The sequence below is a fragment of the Puma concolor genome, chromosome D4 (genome assembly GCF_028749965.1).
Source record: "Puma concolor isolate L17-30 chromosome D4, mPumCon1.1.hap2, whole genome shotgun sequence".
Lineage (NCBI taxonomy): Eukaryota > Metazoa > Chordata > Mammalia > Carnivora > Felidae > Puma > Puma concolor.
The window spans coordinates 56,571,423-56,591,282 of NC_141679.1; the positions used below are offsets into that span (position 1 = coordinate 56,571,423).

Genomic DNA, 19,860 nt, shown 5'->3' on the forward strand with positions numbered 1-19,860 from the left:
TCTTCCCACCCCCCCTTGCTCTACTTATATCATATTCTGTTCACCTTCCTATGTATTTTTCTCTGGTCTTGCCTGCCCGCCGCCTGAATTTGTATGTATCCACATATACAGCGGCACATCTACAGTCTGCTTTCAATTTCCATTTCTGAAAGCTTCCAAGTTCCTCACAGGCGCTAGCAACAAGGAATTACCGGATGCTAGGATCTCCTACCATGTTCTGACCCTGTAGTTACACTGGGCCTGGGTAACCAGTAGAATGAGAAAACAAGAAGGAGCCCAGGAGTGCCTGGGTGGTTCAATGGGTTAAGCGTCCGACTTCGACTCAGGTCATGATCTCACAGTTCATTAGTTCGAGCCCCATGTTGGGCTCTCTGCTGTCAGCACAGAGCCCACCTTGGATCCTCTGTCCCCGCCCCCCCCCCCCCGACCTCCCCTGCAGACACACTCTCTCTCAAAAATAAACATTTAAAAACAAAAAAGAGGGTGCCTGGGTGGCTCATATATTAAGCATATGACTTCAGCTCTGGTCATGATTGAGCACGAGTCCCACTTTTCTTTCTCTCTCTCTGCCCCCTCCCTCACTTGTGCCCTCTTTCTCTCAAAAACAAAACAAAACATATCTTTCAAAAAAAATTTTTTTCCAGGGGCACCTGGCTGGCTCAGTCAGTGGAGCATGCGACTCTTGGTCTTAAGTCTGTGAATTCAAACTGCATGTTGGGTGTAGAGATTACTTAAAACTAGAATCTTTTTTTTAATTTTTTTTTTCAACGTTTATTTATTTTTGGGACAGAGAGAGACAGAGCATGAACGGGGGAGGGGCAGAGAGAGAGGGAGACACAGAATCGGAAACAGGCTCCAGGCTCTGAGCCATCAGCCCAGAGCCCGACGCGGGGCTCGAACTCCCGGACCGTGAGATCATGACCTGGCTGAAGTCGGACGCTTAACCGACTGTGCCACCCAGGCGCCCCAAAACTAGAATCTTTAAAAAAAAAAAAAAAAATTTCCCCAGGTTTCCAATGTGTAACTGGGATGTCAAACTACTACTCTGTAAACTAGTGGTTCTCAAAGTATGATGTCCAGACAGGCAGCAGCATCACCTGAGAACCTCTCACAAACGAAAATTCTCAAGGTCATCCCAGACCTACAGAACCAGTAATTATGTTTAGAAAGTCAGTTTGTTTTTTAGGTCATCTCTACTCTCAATGTGGAGCTTGAACACACATCCCTGAGATTAAGAGTCACATGCTACACTGACTGAGCCAGTCAGGTGCCCCAGAAATTATGTTTAAACAAGACCTAATGACACACTAAAATTTGAGAATTACTGCTCTTAAAGAAACTTAGATAAGAATTTTGATCCAGCATAGGGGTGCCTGGGTGGCTCAGTCGGTTAAGCCTCCGACTTCAGCTCAGGTCATGATCTCGTGGTTCGTGAGTTAGAGCCCCGCGTCGGGCTCAGTGCTGACAGCTCAGAGCCTGGAGCCTGCTTCCAATTCTGTCTCCCTCTCTCTCTCTGCCCTTCCCCTACTCACACTCGTGTCTCTCTCTCTCTCAAAAATGAATAAACGTTAAAAAAAAAAAATTCAAAAAAAGCGGGGGGGGGGGGGCACCTGGGTGGCTCATTCGATTAAGTGTCCGACTTCAGCTCAGGTCATGATGATCTTGCAGTCCGTGAGTTTGAGCCCCGTGTCAGCGTCGGGCTCTGTGCTGACAGCTCAGAGCCTGGACCCTGTTTCAGTTTCTGTGTCTCCCTCTCTCTCTGACCCTCCCCCGTTCATGCTTTGTCTCAAAAATAAACAAACGTTAAAAAAAAAAAAAAAAAGGTTCCTATGTGATTTAAACTGAAAGATGAGAAAACTAAAAAAAAAAAACCACGATTTCACTTTTCTTATTTCACCTATATAAGAATCATACAGTCTTACAAAATTCCAAAAAATACTGACCAATAGAAGAAAATAAAACCACCACCCAAAAATACTTTCAATCGTTAATTTATTAAGTATCCTTCCAGTGTTTTCTATTTGAGTGCATCACTGTCATCTACTAGAAATGGCTATATCATACTTTTATCACAGCACATGGGCAATATAAACTACTATGTAAAAGCAAGGCAGCATTGTAGTTACAGCACCTCAATTATCCTATTCAGCTGAGGAATCCAGCATTATGGAGCTATGAAAGAAAACTCTTCAGGGGCTAAAATGGTTTTGGTTCCAATCCTTTTTGATAGAAATGCCTCCTAAAATGCAATATATACTTCCCTTCCTTGAGAAATACAGTACACAACAAACATGATTTAACTTTTGTTGATTCTACATCGTTATTATACCCATGTGATGAGTAACGTGGGGAATTGGTCTGAATCTTTTTTTTTTTTTTTTTAAACTCTTCGCCCAACATTGAGTTCAAACTCATGACCCAAGATCAAGAGCAGTGTGCTCTACCAACTAAGCCAACCAGGCGCCCCAGTCTGAAAATATTCTAACTCCAGGGCACTTGGGTGGTTCAACTCTGATTTGGGATCAAGTCATAATCCCAGCATCGTGGGATCGAGCCCCACATTATGCTCTGTGCTGAGCATGGAGCCTGCTTGGGATTCATTCCCTTCCTCCCTCTCCCTCTCTTTCCCTCCCCTTCCCCGCCCCCTCCCCTGCTCACACTCTATAATTCAAAAAATAATAAAATATTCTAACTCCAAGACATAGCTAGGAACTTGCTTTCCTAAATAAATTCATTTTATCATTGTCTTACTTATCCTTGGCCTCTTTCTCAAAAGTGGCACCATTTACGTATCTGCAAAACTTCTGGGCCCCATAGTATGGCTACTTTTCAAAAATAGTTTCTGAACTCAAGGACAATGCAGTTTCAAATGGTTATTCATTTATTTTAAAATCATCTGCACTGGGCACCTGGGTGGCTCAATCAGTTGAGCATCTAACTCTTGATTCCCAGGATCATGATCCCATGATCCTCCTGAGTGTGGAGACTGCTTAAGATTTTCTCTCTCCCTGCTCCTCTCCCTAGCTCACACTCTCCTAAAATAAACAAAAAACAAAAAAAAAAAATCTGCATTATTTTTACACTGATTTGTTGTCTTTTGGGGGATAGAGGACAACTTTCCACCAAGCCTTATACAGAGTAAGCCCTCAAACCTTGATTTTCAGCAGATTGCAGGACTTCTAGGACTTCTAGCTTGAGTGATTAAGAGACAACCTTACCACCTGCCAGCATGCACTTAGGTCAACATGCATTTTACCAAGGAGGGAGGGAGAGATGGAGGAAGGAAAGAAAGAAGAGGGCAAATTTATTTCTTGGGTATTAACAAAAATTGGTAATAAATTCCAAGTGAATGTTCCCATCTCAAATCCTCCTGTCCCTAACCCTACTCTAATGTTGCTCTTCCCCAACCATGTTCAGCTGCATTAGTCCCACCTATCCTCTCTGGACAGAATCAAGTGAAGTCTCAGAGTCATTAGAACAGGACAGACTTAATGCCAACAAGTCTTAGTCTGTAATACAGACATGTTTTTTGTTGTTGTTGTTTTCTTTAGTAGGCTCCACACCCAATGTGGGGTGTAAACTCACAACCCTGAGATCAAGAGTCACATGCTCTACCAACTGAGCCAGCCAGGCACCCTGAGACAGACATGTTTTTATAAATTTTTTGTCTTCACATCCTCACTTCCATTCCATCCCCATCCCCACCCTCCACCTCTGCATCCATCAGATCAAGATTAACTTCTCATTAGTAACTCTGTCCCAAGGCCTTCTGAGGGAAAGAATATGCAGGGGAGTTGCCTTCTCCTTTTGGCCTATTTCCTCTTCATAAGACCCCCTCAGAAAGGGGAAGGAAGAAGGTGTCAAATTGTAGGCTAATCTACCTCATCATCCTTGGGGAGACAAGTTTAATAAGCCAAATGTTTCTTTTAGTCAAGTCCTACTAACCAGTTACATCAGTTACAAAAACCAAGAATCTTTATTCTTGATACTCTAAGCCAAAACAGTATTAATCAAAATTATCAATTTAACTCCTATCTTATTTTCAAGCACAGGAAAGCCTTAACAATAGTTAATGCAGGAAAACCTCCAAACTCCAAAGTGTGAAAAGGACTTCAAGAAATCTCCCATATACAACAACACTCAAAAATTTACCTGGTTCAACTCATAATCACTTGATAGCCACTTCAAAGTTATAGTCTTCATCTCACATTATTTTCTTGTTTTGATTTTTGGGTAAAGTGGCATCTCTGCTAACCATTCTCATATAGTAAACTGGATATTAATGCTAAAAATGATTACATCCCAACCATACTTTCACAAGAGACAGAACTTTACAAATCTCCAATTCTTACTGAAGAGAGATGAGTAAGAATACTTCAAGTTATTCTTTTTCACAGCTCTGCATGAGCCGTTTAAACACCTGGCACTCAATTGTTATAAATACACAAATATTTCACAACTGATTTATACAAGTTCAGTATATCCATTATGAAGCTAGTCCACAACAGTAATATCATCTCTAGCTGTTACTGTAAGCCAGAAATATAAACACTGATTTAAGTACTTCAGACTCACAGTTTTTCATTACCCTTCTCCAACCTCCCTGATGAATCCAAGACATACTCGAGTTGTTTAAAAAAAAAAAAAAAAAAAAAAGTGTATTTGTTTCATTGTAATGGTGACTTTATTACCATTTCACTCATGCCAAAAGCAACTTTTTAAAAAATGTCAGTTACATGAAGAATATACCTATCAAAACACAGATGTTTTGATTCAAATGTTAACATATCTGACACACACTAGGCTTGGTTTTCATTCATATACCAAAAATAAAATTCCTTAATAAGGAAATCTCCTACCACTACTATTGAGAAAGTATTCCCTACCTTTTTCCTTCTGACAAGTATGTGTTTAAAAACCGGCTCAACTATTCTCCACATCCACATTAATCTCAAGAACAAAGGGTTACAAAAATTACCCTCCAACACTGTGGGAAACTGCATGTTCTACTAGGTAAGCAATGACTACTTAAACTGTGTATCTCAAAAAGGATACACACTAACTGACTCCAGTTCCTCACCAAACATCTCCTTAACTTGTAGTCTGGTTTCTATCACTCTATTACTCCAACATTAAGAAAAATGCTATTTCCCAGGTCACCACTGAATTAACTGTCAAATCTTTTTTCTATTCTCATTCTTTCACCGGTCTCTGGCATTCAACACATTTCATAATTTTACTCCTGTGGCTTTTCAGACACCACATCCTGGTTCTTTTTTTTTCCCCCTCAAATCCTCAGCAGCATCACATCCTTCCCCGAGCCCTGACATGTAAAAAATTTCAATTCTTGAGCACACTCTCCCTTCCCACAGAAATTTTATGCTCTACTAGCATCAATAATTACCTCCAACTTCAAAGCAAAAGACCTCAGGTCTCTCCAAAGATTCAGCCCACATCTAACTGCCTACTAGGTATCTAACCTATAAAGAAATTCATCCAAATGCATCTCATTCGAAGACTTGCACAATTTTCCAAGTGACCAATATTTTTCAGTGTTCCAGAGCTCAAAACTTTTTAATTTTTGTCAATGTTTATTCATTTTTAAGGGGGGGGGGGAGAGAACGAACAGAGGAGGAGCAGAGAGAGAGGGAGACAGACTCCAGGCTCTGAGCTGTCAGCACAGAGCCCAATGCGGGGCTCCAACTCACAAGCCGCGAGATCATGACCCGAGCCGAAGTCGGACACCCAATGGACTGCAGAGCTCAAAACCTTTAAACCATTCTTTTAACGCCACCATTTCTTTAAGGCCTATATCTATACCTTCCTTTACAATTCTGCCATCAACTTAGTATAGATACCTGAATTAAGGGTCATTGTTTGTATTTAAAGCCTCCTCCTGTCTTAGGTAGCTCAGTCTAGTACTAGTTTTGATGTCAGTGTTACATACATAACCCAGCAGTTACAAGATACCTTTATCAACGATAATATCAATAACTGCCTCCTGGTTCACTGAAACTTCATACCCTTATTTACCTGTCTGAACTAGCTTAACGGTAAAACTGATTACACAGTGATCGGTTTCATCTTTCAGAATACCACTAAAATCCATCATCTTCTGTTCACAAATCAACTCCTTGATAAAATACAAGCTCTTTATTCCTTTCTGATCCATACACTTTGGTCAAAATGGCCTTGCAATTCTCCCAAATTGCACCTACTTTTTTGCCTCCACCTTCCATTGGCATGGTTTCTCAACATCATACCGGGCATATCCCCCCATTTTCTTATTTTCTGTCCCTCAGCATAAACAGCAATTACTCTCTACTCGATGTCCACAACTCCACAGCATTTTAGGGCCACTTAACAATATATTAAACAGCCCTACTTGACAGCAGTTTGAGTTCTTAAGTGTAATTTTCATGCAACCACATGGCTTTCTTCCAACTGTTCTAACAGTGTGCTATCAATTGCCACTTCTCAGTGTTATGTGCCTGACCTCCTCCTAGAATGCACCTAAAATTGGCAGAGGGCTTAGAGATCAGCTCACCTTGCTGATTAGAACAGCTAGTAAAATCAGAATGAAAAATGAAAGCAAAGGCAGTTTTAAACTACAGAAATCAAATCTAAACATCTCACTAAACGCCAACATATAAAAACAGAAGTGGGGCACCTGGCTAGCTCAGTTGGTAGAGTATATGATGCTTGATCTTGGGGATGTGAGTTCAAGCCCCATGCTGCGCATAAAGCTTACATAATTAATTAGATAAGTAAATAAATAGATAAAAGTGAAATGGAGCCTAGCGGAACCAGACTCAGGAGTTCAAGGACCACACCTACATCTTCATCCTCTTATTCCCCATCCAGTGCAAAACCCCAGGTTTATGCACCACAAATGTGGACACTGACTCATCATCTAGCACTTGGCTACATTCCCTGAGAGCATTATTTCAGACAGGTACAGTAGTACAGTATTTGTGATTAAGATTTGGAAGTCACACAGACCTGCACTCTACAAATTACATGATTAAGTAACCTTGACCCAGTACTTTACTCTTTCTCAAACCTGGAAGGAGCACCAAACAAAATAATGTACCTCAAATGCTTAGTCTAGATCCTAATAGCTACCATAAATAATAACTATATTATTAATGTACTTTGGCCACTTCTGTTTCTGATTTAATTTCAAAATACTGCCTATTTATTCAAAACTATTCAAATAATTTTACTGAGTTATAGAAAATATCATAAAGTTCACCATTTTTAAGTGTAAAATTCAATGACTTTTAGTATTTACCAACTGCACAACTATCACTGCAGGCCAACTATCACTCCAATAAAACCCTTTGCGACACTGGTCATTTCTTTCTCCCACAGATCGCTAGATTGTCAGAGTATATGAACTGGTTCATGGTATGCTATATATCCCATTACAGCTGGGATCTTTTGGTAAAGCACGATAAACATTAGAACAATTAAACAGCTCAAAATGCCTTAAAAAAAAAAAAAAAAAAGACTTGGGGTGCCTGGGTGGCTCAGTTGGTTAAGTGTCTGACTTTGGCTCAGGTCATGATCTCACGGTTCGTGAGTTGGAGCCCCGCTTCCAATTCTGTCTCTCGCTCTCTCTCTCTGCCCCTCCCCTGCTTGCAGTCTACATCTCTAAAAAATAAACACTAAAAAAAATTAAAAATAAATTTAAAAACTCTTCTATGGTAAATAATTGTAAATGGCCTATATTAACAAGGTTTTTATTGCTGTAACCACCATCTGGATTGTTCTGTAATATACAGGGGTATTCTCCCACCATTACCTTAGTACTCCCAATCACAAGGAATTAAAAAGATAGTAAATAAACTGAAGTACCAGAGCTAAGAATTCTGAAGAGGTCATATGGTCTCCAGCAATTCAAAGAAGGGTTTCATCAACTCATTGATATACCAAGAAACTTTTAATCACAATAAAATGAAATCTTGAGGGAAAAACTTAAACATTCAGTAAGTTACTATGAAAAGCGAACCCAAAGAAAATGTCTAATGTGACTAACTTATATCAAAAATAACTTAGTCTCTCTTGCGGCACCTGGCTGGCTAAGTCCATAGAGCGTGAGACTTTTGATCTTGTGGTTGTGAGTTTGAGCCCCATATACTGGGTGTAGAGATTACTTAAAAATAAAAAAAATTAATAAATTTAACAAACAGAGTAACTTAAATTTCCTTTACTAGCTGCTGCAAATAAACTACCAATCAAGGCCAAACAAAAGATGCAATAACATAGTAATCAAAATAGCAAATTATAATAAAACTGAATTATAAACATTAAATTCTCAGTTTTTTTTTTTTTTTTTTACATTTCAAAGATTTTTTTCAATGTAATCTCTACACTCAGCGTGGGGCTCGAATTCACAACCCTGAGATCAAGAGTGGCAAGCTCCATCAACTGAGCCAGGCAGATGCCCCTAAAATTCTAAATGTCTTAACAAAAGAGACAATTATAACTATAGGAATTTGTCTACTATTGATCCTATAGGAAGAATACAGGAAAAATAAGGCTCTGTTTCCCACTGGTTCAAGGAAGCCTAATATCCAGACTCAAATGACAATGCTTTCCTGTCACTCCCAAAAGGATTCTGGCTCCTAACTGCATTGTTCTATTTCAGTCTTCCCATCAGAATGCAAGCACCTAGAAAACAGGAACAGTGCATTATTCTTCTGTATCCCCAACACTTAACAGTTGCTGACAAGTAGCAACATTCAATCTAAGTGAAAACCTGTATAGTAGCACATATCATTAACAGCAACAAAAACTATTACTCAGGCCTAATCTGGGTTAACCTACATTCTGAGCATTTCACAGAAGTAAAATGCTGTAAGAATTTACTATCTAAAGTTTTTATTTATGTAAGCATTTACCCTTATTCCCACGCATCAAGAAGACTTTTCATCACTGTTTCAAAAAATCTGAAGTCTGCACAGATTAGCAAGATACATAGAACATTTTTAGTCTATCAGCCCAAGAAAGTTACACTTATCCTACAATAAATTGCAATTTACTTAACACTAGCAAGAATTATCTAAACTAGGGGCGCCTGGGTGACTCAGTCCATTGAATGCCCAACTCTTGATTTTGGCTCAGGTCATGATCCCTGGGTCATGGTATCAAGCCCTGAGGCAGGCGGGGGCTGGGCACCAAGCCTGCTTAAGATTCTTTCTCTCCCAAGGGGCGCCTGAGTGGCTCAGTTGGCTGAGCATCTGACTTCGGCTCAGGTCACAATCTCAGGGTTCATGAGTTCAGCCCCACATTCGGCTATCAGTGAAGAGCCCTCTTCTGAATCCTTTATCCTCTTCTCTCTCTGCCCCTCCCCCACTCGTGCTCATGCACTCTCAAAAATAAATATTAAAAAAAAAGATTCTCTTCCTGTGCCCCTCTCCCACCCGCACTCACGCTCTAAAAATAAACCTTTCCTTAAAAAAATAAAAAATAAAAACAAAAGAATTATCTAACCTAAGTAACAGTAGTTATCTTGCTTATCAGATGTGACTGGCCATTATGCCTGATAATGAACAAAATAATTGCTTAAGTGGATTGTCATCATTCTACTTCAATACATATATAGGGTAAAGCAAAAACTGAGTTAGAAAAGATTTTGTGAACTGGGAAATCTAAATATGAATTTTTATCAGATATTATTAGATTACTCTTTATATATATTAAATATTCATTTCCTAGGTATGATTATGTTACTATGATTATTTGTAAGAGAAGCTCTTTATTGTAAAGAGATATTTGCTTAGGAGGGGCACCTGGGTGGCTCAGTTAAGCGTTAAACTCTGGTCATGATCTCAGTTTGTGAGTTGGAGCCCCACATTCGGCTCTGTACTGGTTAGAGCAGAGCCCGCTTTGGATCCTGTCTCCCTGTCTCTCTGCCCCTGCCCTGCGCATGCACTTTCTTTCTCAAAAATAAATAAATACTTGGGGCATCTGGGTGGCTCAGTCGGTTAAGCGTTCGATTCTTCATCTTGGCTCAAGTCATGATCTCATGGTTCGTGAGCTCCCCATGCTGCCAACACAGCACCTGCTTGGGATTTCTCTCTGCCCCTCCCCCCCCAAAATAAATAAACTTAAAGAAGTAAACATTGAAAAAGAGAAAGAGACACTTGCTTAGGAAATACTCAAGCATAAACGTCATGATGTTTCACCTTACTTTCAAATCAGCCTCAAAAGATGTACAAGGTAGAGAAAAAAGTCAATGTAGCAAAATATTAAGTACTGACTCCAAGTCAAAGGTATACTATGCTCTGGGGCGCCTGGGTGGCTCAGTTGGTTGGGCGTCCAACTTCAGCTCAGGTAGTGACCTCTCAGTTTGTGAGTTCAAGCCCCACATAGGGCTTGTGCTGACAGCTCAGAGCCTGGAGCCTGCTTCGGATTCTGTGCCTCTCTCTCTCTCTCTGCCACTCCCCAACTCGTGCTCTCTCACCTCAGGTCATAATCTCAGGGTTTTGTGGGCTCAAGTCCCATGTCGGGCCCCACTGCTTGGGATTCTCAGCCTCCCCCTCTCTCTCTGGCCCTCCCCGACTCATGCTGTCTCTCTCAAAATAAATAAATAAACTTTAAAAAAAAAAAAAAAGGCTGAAGGAAACCAAACAGAAGAATGAAAACTACAAAAAGGTCAGAAAAACAGTAACGACCAGGCATGTAGAAGACTTTGATGGCAGAAATATATACAAAATATCCTCAATTATAATTAACATTGACAGTTCCCACACTCCAGTTAAAAGAGAAATCTGCAGGATATATTAGCAAAGCAAAATCCAGCTGTGTGATGGTCATAAAAGATGTATCTAAAACATACCACTAGAATTGCCTAACGCATTTAAAAATTAAAGCAGTATCAAATGTAAGTAAGGATGTGGAATTCTTATCAATTCAGTCTTGGGAACTAAATTCTGATATCTAAGATATCCATTATATGTATGCATTAAGCATCTTCCTGAGGTTTCTTGGCATCAGATGTTTAACATCCTCAAGAGAACTGAAAAAATAATCACACAATTTTCTGTGTTCTGTAGTTCAGGTGTAGAGCCTAATAAAAAATGACCATACAACACAGTTTGAGATCACCTAGTAAAGTTACACATACTCCACACAACCCAAAACTCCACTCCCAATTACAGTCTTGAGAAATCTGTTTATTTTAGGGGGAGGGTTGGCTTGTACAAATGTTCACATAGAGAGAAGTAAAATTTCTAATCATAAAAAAATGGAAATGACACAAACATTCATCACAATAGAGTAAGATGTGGCATATCCTTTTTTTTTTTTTTCATGTTTACTTATTTATTTTGAGAGACTAGAGCCAGCAAGGGAGGGGCAGAGAGGGAGAGAGAGAGCCCTAAGCAGACTGGCCACAATCAGGGCAGAGCCCAAGGCTGGGCTTCAGGCTTGATCTCAGGAAATGTGGTATCATGGCCTGAACCCGAAATCAAGAGTCTGACACTTAACTCACTCAGTCACCCAGGACCCCCAGATGTGGCACATTCTTACAGTGGAGTACCATACTACTGAAAATTATCAAATTGGTAAAAACCAATATGAATGAATCTAAAACATGTAAGAGAAAAAGTATCAGAATCTCATAAATTCCACTTAACTCAAGATTGATGAGACACCTGACTGGCTCAGTTGGTAGAGCATGGGACACTCGATCTCAGGGTCCTGAGTTCAAGCCCCATGTCAGGGGGTATAGTTTACTATGAATGAATGAATGAATGAATGAATGAATGAATGAATGAAGCAAGCTTGAAAATGGGCAACAATAGACCATGTATTAGTTATGGGTTATATGGAATAAAAATTATTCTAAAAAATAAACAACAAAGTAGGATAATGGATACCTCTGGGAAAGAGGGAAAGGAATGCCTTGGGAGATGACAGGCTTTCAGGTAACAATGCTCTATTTCATGAGTAGTCATTTTATTTTTGTTTTTGAAAACTCTACATGTGTTTTTATATCTCATATACCTTGCCCAATATGTATCTTTTATTTCTCAATAAAAATCATTAAGTATAAAAGTATTATTCCAGGGGCACCTGGGTGACTCAGTTAAGCTTCCAACTCTTGATTTAGGCTCAGGTCATAATCTCATGGTTCAGGCTCTATCCTGACAGTGGGGAGCCTGCTTGGGATTCTTTCTCCCTCTCTCTCTGCCACTTCGCTGCTCACAATTTTTCTCTCAAATATAAATAAAAATATTTTTTAGGGGCACCTAGATGGCTCAGTTGGTTGAGTGTCCAACTTTGGCTCAGGTCATAATCTCACGATTTGTGAGTTAGACTCTGTCAGACTCTGTGCTGACAGGTCAGAGTGTGGAGCCTGCTTCTGATTCTATATCTCCCTCTCTGCCCCTCACTCCCCTCAGAAATAAATAAAATTTTTAAAAATTAAAAATAAAAATATTTAAAAAGCATTATTCCACTTTAAGTATGTATTACTTAACATAAAAAAAGGATTTATAATGAAATGTTAAACCATGATTAAGTCCTTTTTATCTTTTTTTTTTTAAGTAATCTGCACCCAACATGAGGCTCACAACTCTGAGATCAAGAGTTGCATGCTCTTCCAACTGAGTCAGCCAGGCGCCCCATAATTTTTATCTTTTAATTTTCTCAAATTTTCTAAAATGTATTTTCTTAGTCTGATCCTGAAACATTCTGTAAGATGAAATTTTGAGAAAAGAGGAGGAACAAAAATTAATTTGGGTCTAAAAATTATGTAATATTAGGCTTATCAAATCAATCCTAAAGCTAGTCTTTTCCTAAACCCTGTTTCAGCTAAACCTGTATTTTTTTAAGCCCACTTTACTCTCTTGTTTAATGATTTGGCAATGCTAAACACCGTTATCAAATGAAAAATCCCACACTTCAAAGAGCACACATTCCAGCCAGGTAGACACACAATACAGGTAGCACTATACACCTTGCCCAAGCCCATGAGGTTGTGAAGATATTTTAGGTTTTCATCTGCCTAACCTGGAAAGCAGCATGTTATGGTGCCAAGAACAGTCAGTCAGAAGGCCTACAACCTCCTCAGTTGAGACTGAGTGTTCAGAGTGTTTTTGTATGGGGATGAAAGGGCACAAGGAGGCAGAAAAAATAAAATGGAGAGAAAACACAGGGAAGAGAGATAAAAGGGAGTGGAGAGAATTAAAAGACACAGGGAGAAAAACACCATCAACAAGAAGCAACTCCGAGCTTCCGAAAGTCTTCACACAATATCTAGGACTGATCTGATCAGAAAATTAAGACTACATGTAAAAAAAATCAGTAAAGAGTAACATTGTTAAGTATTATTGGACTGTGTGCATACACTATAACTTTAAATGAGATAGTTCCTATGTGATATTTTACTTAAAAACAAGTTAATAACACTACACCAATAGCAAGAAACAAAGTTACAGCAACAGTAAGCTTGGAACTAAATCCAAATGAAATTCCCTCCTCTTTAAATCCTTAAAAATCTTTAAAATGAATTTTAAGTTTGAGACCCAATCAAATATATGTTCCATTACTTTTCATATTCCAAATGAAGAAAAACAGAGCTACATATTCCTAACAACTTTTCAAAGAACCCCATGTAGTTTTAAATGAAACACCTACTCCTTTATCCAAGTCCGGTTTCATAAATTAACTCCATGGGGCTTAAACTCCCAATCCCGAGATCAAGAGTGGCATACTCCACCAACTGAGCCAGCCAGGCATCCCTAATTTACTTTCTTTAAAAAAAAATCCAGGACATGGGCTCCAGGGTGGCTCAACTGGCTAAGTGTCCTACTCTTTTTTTTTTTTTTATGTTAATTTATTTTTGAGAGAGAGCATGAACTGGGGAGGGACAGAGACTGGGGGGAGGGGGTAAGGATCCAAAGTGGGCTCTGTGCTGACAGCAGCAAGCCTGATGCAGGGTTCAACCTCATGAACCACGACCTGAGCCAAAGTCAGAGGCTCGAGCATGGAGCCTGCTTGGGATTCTCTCAGTCCCTCTCTCTCTCTGACCTCCCTGCTCTCTCGTACGTGCACTGCTCTCTCAAATTAATAAAAATCTCTCTCTACCCCTCCCCAACTCTCTCAAATTAAAAAATACAATATATAAGGGGCGCCTGAGTGTCTCAATCAGTTAAGCTTCCAACTCTTGGTATTGGTCAGATAATATCTCAGGATTTGTGAGATCAAGCCCTGCATGGGGTTCTGTGCTGACAGCGCAGAGCCTGCTTGGGATTCTCTCTCTCCTCTCTCTCTCTCTCTCTCTCTCTGCCCCTCCCTCACTTGTGTGCATGATCTCTCTCTCTCAAAATAAACATTAAAACAATGTTTTAAATATACATATATAAGAAAAAATACAGGACATGCAGCATCTTTGAGAGAAACACTAAAGAAATCTCAAAAAAAAAAAACCACGGTAGAAAATATCAATATATGCAGTCTGTGTATCTGTAAAAACAAACCTGTTAAATTTGATTCTTGGACTTTAGAATGAAAAAAAGGATTTCATTCCTAAATATTCGACAGTTGGGTCAAAATTATTTCAAAACCAGCTACAGGCTTATATGGTTGATATTCCCTGTCAGTCTTCCCTCTCTTTGCCTTCCTTCAAGTTACATCTCCAATCTCCTTTGGGGCAGAGGTAGGGGGAGACAACTGCTTCCAAGACCTATCAGTGATCCACACCATCTTACCAGTCAACACCACCAGTACAATACGCCCCACTTTTAAAGGGCATTCCATTTACTCAAATTAATTAAGGGCTAACGGGTATTTGCTGACCTCGTAAAGATTAATAAAATAAGACAGATTTAACAGGAACTTCACAGTCTGTGAATTCATGGAGGCTCCTTTTGAGCAGGCATTTGCTTACACCAAAAAAAAGTGCCTAATAACAACAAAAACTTAATCATTTTTAAAAAAGACTGGAGGATCAATACTTGAAGACTAATACTTTCAAAGAAAACGCTCCACTTCAGACCAGTTCAAAACTTCAAGATTGGTTTATACCCTCTACATACAGTATATGATTAAAGGAGTAGAGAAAGCAACCAGTTCCCACTATAATTAACCCACAGGGCATAAGGCATATTGAAATTAACCCATTCTTCTCCATGTTCTCCTACCATTTCTCCCTCAACAATAAGTCACTAACACTGACACCGCTGTTGAGCACTGCACAGGCTGCATCAGTTACCAGGAAAGGGAAGCAGAGTTGTTATTGTTGTTCTAGCCTTGTTCTAAGGCAGCTCCATGTGACTGCTGCCGGTCCAGCCCACATTTAAAGACAGAGGCCAGAGGAAACCAGAACGGCAGGAAATAGGCAGGAGAGGCAATTACCACAACCTTTTCCCATGGCCTCATCGCTATGCCACCACTTCCAGCCATATTTCAATTGTAACAGAACCCCCCCCCCCCCGAATTAATTTGTGAGGGTCAGAAGCAACAAGGAAGCAAACAATGAAAATCACAGCTGTGGAAAACAAGCAGGACAGTGGCGGGGGAAATTTTCATCACACATGTGAACTAGGCATAAAAAACAAAAATCAGATGGAACATATGGGAAGTAAGCAGAAGAGTAGTGTGGGAAACTAATCACTTCTGCCTAATAAGAGAAGTGTTCACAGCAATGGGAGGATGATAGCTTGAGCCCTGCAGGCAGGTAAGAGATATTGGTGGACAGGACAACTCTATCGTCTCCATAGAGGGGAATTTATTCCCCTTCCTGAAACAGATAGGTATCATCCCAATCTAGGCACCTAACACCTAGGATACAGGAGAGCTTCCTTCCATCTCCATTAGACAAACTGACACTAAAAATTAGTATATACAATTCGTGACAAAAAGTGAGGAACACACTAACTACTGACATAACTCTTGGTTTAAAGAGGTATACCATAATTGAAGAGAAAATAAAAAAGGCCTGGGTTCACCCAAGTTAATTGTATATGCCCTTCAAATAAAAGATGTTTGGATACCTTATAAAGACCTTCAAAAGCTCTCAACTGTTAGGACACACAGGGGCTAAAGACAATAAGCCTGAATACTGACAGACCATATACATCAAATAGAAGTATAAACCAATATCCAACAGAGGAAGTAGTAAACTACAAGATTATTTCAAACAGGAAATAACAGGAATGATGACAGGATTAACTCCTACAGAGAACAGAATATGAGACCAGAGTGGTAGGTCTTGAGATGCCCGGGCAAATAATCAGATTGAAAACCGAGGGGAAAAGGTGGAAAAGCCAAGTGGGAAAAGTGATTCAGAGGCAAAGAAGACAGATATAACACACTAAAGAAAGAATAACATTTTAAATACGTACTACAATAAAGCTTCAGTTTACAATGCGTTCTCAAAACTACATTAAAAAAAAAAAAAAAAAAAACTCTGATACAACCAGGCTAGAGGAACCGAGACTGAGGAGGAAAACTGAGTCCCCAGAGTCTAACACCAAAACCTTCCAGAACGAAAAAGGGTAGAACCTAACTATCCCTCCGAGTATGCCGGGAAAGGCTACAGAGCGCAGAAGTTGGGGTTTAAGACGTCTAGTCCCAAGACTAGTGACAGGCGTGAAAACGGAAAGGTGGTCTGTGGTCAGGATGGGGACCATCAGCATTGAGCGGGAGCTCCAGCGGACAGGCAGGGAGGGAGAGGTGGGAGAAAAACCACACCCTCCAGGGCAGAAACCCGAAGGGGGGGAGGGGAAGGCGCCCCCTGGGGTTGGGTGGGGCCAGGCCGACTAGGACAGGGGTAGGCAGGAAGAAGCACTGGACGACCACGGGCGAGAAGGAAGGAAGGCGTCCGGGCCTGGGCATACTGAGGACGCAAGAAGCTGGCGAGGGAAGCTTGGCCCGGTCTTCATGAGTGGGAGCTGGGGCAGTACGAAGAGGGTTAGGAGAAAGAAGAGCTGAACCAGGACGAGAGAGCGCACGCTGCCACGCTCAGGGCTCTGGAACAGGGAAGGAAAAAGAGGGTGCCAATTACCGCTGCTGTTCTCGCTGGACTCGGGACCAGCTGCCGCCGCCACCGCCGCTCGTTACCTGCCAATGTGCCTCTTACAAAGCGGCGGCGGCGGCAGAGGCGGCCCGGCCCGTCACGTGACCTCCGCGTCACGGGGGAAGGAGGAGCCACCACACGTAGCTAGCGCGCCGCTCATCAGCCCGCCCACAGAGCGCGTTGCTTCGCCTAGCCTCCCCCAAGCCTAGTAGGAGAGGCCAACAGCGCCGCGGCGGAGGCAGGCACGGGAAGGAATAAGGGAAATTTTATAGGATGTATCGTACTCGGAGTTGTCAGGAGGGTACTACATACCGCACCCAAGATGCCAACAACTGCAGCGTGTAGTCGCGGTGTGATGATCTCACAAGACACCAGGAGTCGCTCCCCTGCGACCGCCTTCCTCCCATCACGTGATGTGGGCCAACCACTCAAAGCAGGCCTAACTCCCCAAACCCTGGGAATACTCTTCCTAGACCTCCGCACAGCAGAGATATTCGCCACCGCCCCGTTTCCCTCGCGAGTTCAAAGACCATGCGTTTATGACTTAGTGCTGAGGGAAGGTGGAGGCGGGAAACGGTCAGCGCTGGCTTCCGAGACTAACACCAGTCGGCTCCGCTTGCCAGGTAGCTGAGCGTGGTTCCTGCTGGGAGATGTAGTCCCGGCTGGGGGGGTGGGGTTCCACTACCACGTTCCCGGGCTTGCGCTCCGCCCCGCCCCCTGCGCGGGAAAACGCCAACGGCTAGCTAAGGTACACCCGTGGTGGAGGAAGCTTCAAAAGGAACTTTAACAGAGCGGGAGGGCTTCGTGGATAATATTTTGTTAAATGCGAGGGTGGAATTCTGCAGTACGAAGCTCCTTCTACGTAAATTAAGTAATGTTTATTGATCGCTTACTTCATGTCAGTGGTCTATACAACCATTTTTACTAAATCTTATGATCAACACTTTGAAGTAGGGATTGCAGCTGGTAAAGAAAGGCTTAGAGGACTTCCTGTCTGGCTCACTTGGTAGAGCATGCGACTCTTGATCTTGGGGTTGTGAATTGAAGTCCCAGGTTGGGTGTAGAAATTATTTTAAGATTAAAATACTTAAAAAAAAAAAAAAAAGGAAGAAAGAAAGAAAAGAAAGGCTTAGAGGTTCAGAAAGAAAGAAAAAGAAAGCAAGAAAGAGAAAAAGGAAGGAAGGAGAAAGAAAAAGGCTTAGAGGTTCAGGTGTTTCTGGCTGAAGAGACTCAAACCACATTTTCTGTCTCCAAGCAATGAATAACCCCTTCCTCTCAAAAAGATCTAACTCCAAGAATTAAGCACAAGGGGGATAATGCTTTATACTTGTAGCATAGTGTTTTAAAGTATTTGCTCGTTGACTGACCTATTTGATCCTCAAAGGCAGTATCCCAGGCAAGTTAGGTACATGGACTTTGGAATACAGCAGGTCCTACATTAATTTGTGCTTTCCTTTGTGATAACACCACTTCACCACGTGGTGAAAATTAAATGAGATCAAGTAAAGTACCTGTTTGGCATGTAAACCCTCAATAATCAGTAGTAATTATTTTCACACCTGGTATGTACCCTTTGGGCACAACAGATATAAAAGTAAGGTGGGAAGGAAATTAGCATATACTGATCTTTGTGCAGGGCACTGTAGTATTTACTAACATGCTAGTTACTAATAGACTGTTTTGGTTAAATTGATGAATAACAATTGAAACCTTAATAGTCCTGCTCAATTCAAGAGAAGCCTTTGTTATTTATCTGAATTGTCAAAGAATGCTCAGGCTAAAACAAATAAAACTTATTATCATGACCATTCATGTGTAGATGTACCTTATCTCTCCCTTTCTGACAGTGAGCTGGAATTGTGCCAGGTCAGTTCAGTCTTCCTCCTCTTTGTATTCCTGTTTTATAGAAATGTGTGGGAGAGTCCAAGATAAAACCCTTGAGAGGCAAAGACTTAATTGAAAGAGTACAAGAAGACAATTCTGAAAGGACATATACAAACCAGATAACAGGAGCTGTCTCTGAGGAGTGGGAAGGAGGGTTTGTGATTGAGGTTGCTAGTCAAAATGGACTGTAATCTAATCTATAACGTTTTAATTTTTTTAATTAGGCCCCATGCCCAATGTGAGGCTTGAACTCACAACCCTGAGATCAAGAGTCACATGGTCCACCGACTGAGCCAGCCAGGTGCCCTTAATGTTTTAATTTTTTACATGAAGAAGGTACTGGTGTTTTAATTAAAGATAAACTTTAAGAAAAGAGAGACCAGGGCTCCTGGCTGGCTCAGTTGGAAGAGCATGTGACTCTTGATCTCAGCGTCTTGAGTTGCAGCCCCATGGTGGGTGTAGAGATTATAATCAATCAATCAATAAACACATACATTCATTAACTAACTTCCAAAAACAAAGAAAGAAAAAAGAGACCATGTATTAGCACTGTGAGTTGTACAAACTATGTTACTTTTTCAGTCCCTCAATTTCCTCTTCTGTAGTTATATTCAAAAACATGTCTTTTCTGTACCAGGCATACTGTGCTGGATGCTATCAATAAATTATCACTTATCAAGGGAGAAGTCCTACCTAGGACCTAGGATCAGAGAGAAAAATAAAGGCATCAAAGTCCTAAAACCTCACTGATAATAGTTATTACCACCTGGATGTAATAGAACTATCCTCTCACAATAAGTTCCCCTAAGGGATAATACTACCAACCATTTCCACGCAGCCTGACTCTGACACATTGACTCTGAAACTAATTTCAGATCCTGTAACTGCCAAAAATATCACCATCCAATTCACCAGTTTTTCATTGCTTGAGTACACTTGGCTGG

The 19,860-nt window shown here is 40.9% G+C and overlaps 1 protein-coding gene across 6 annotated transcripts in view; it reads right to left on the reverse strand.

The window, feature by feature from the left end:
* The window catches only part of UBAP2 (ubiquitin associated protein 2), a 110,574-nt gene extending 93,423 nt beyond the window's left edge, over positions 1-17,151 (reverse strand). For 5 of the 6 annotated variants that reach the window (XM_086683381.1, XM_086683380.1, XM_086683379.1 and 2 more), the window contains exon 1: positions 17,021-17,151. The gene's annotated coding sequence lies outside the window, so the exon portion shown is untranslated. The remainder of the gene's footprint in view (positions 1-17,020) is intronic. The other variant, XM_086683385.1, reaches the window with a different exon arrangement.
* Between the last annotated feature and the right edge of the window lie 2,709 nt (positions 17,152-19,860).